Raw genomic sequence first — 482 nt, forward strand, 5'->3', positions numbered from 1 at the left:
AGGGAGGGGGGGGGGGAAACGGTGTGTGGGTGTGAATGAGCCTGGAGAGAGCGTTCTGTATGGATATGTGCTCTCTCTGCCCAGCAGCAACAAAAGAGAGGGAATGAGACACCCCCCTTGGTCCCCCCTCCTCCCGAGCTCTCAAGAGAAAGAAAGCTAAAAAAAAGGAAAAGAAGATGATGAAACCTGAAGTGGTCCTGCAGTGTGAATTGCGTGTGTGTCTGCGAGCATACACACACGGATGCTCATATGTGCATCTGCATATTTGCCTGTGTTGCTCTGCATGCATGCCGTTGTGAATAGCTTTTCCAATTTAATCTGTTTACTAACAATCTGTGCGCATCCTGTGTGTGTGTGTGTGTGTGTGTGTGTGTGTGTGTGTGTGTGTGTGTGTGTGTGTGTGTGTGTGTGTGTGTGTGTGTGTGTGTGTGTGTGTGTGTACGTAATTAACTTAGTAGTACACTATAATATTAGTAACGTAA

Source organism: Notothenia coriiceps, unplaced genomic scaffold (assembly GCF_000735185.1).
Source record: "Notothenia coriiceps isolate Sejong01 unplaced genomic scaffold, NC01 NC01_scaffold00024667, whole genome shotgun sequence".
Lineage (NCBI taxonomy): Eukaryota > Metazoa > Chordata > Actinopteri > Perciformes > Nototheniidae > Notothenia > Notothenia coriiceps.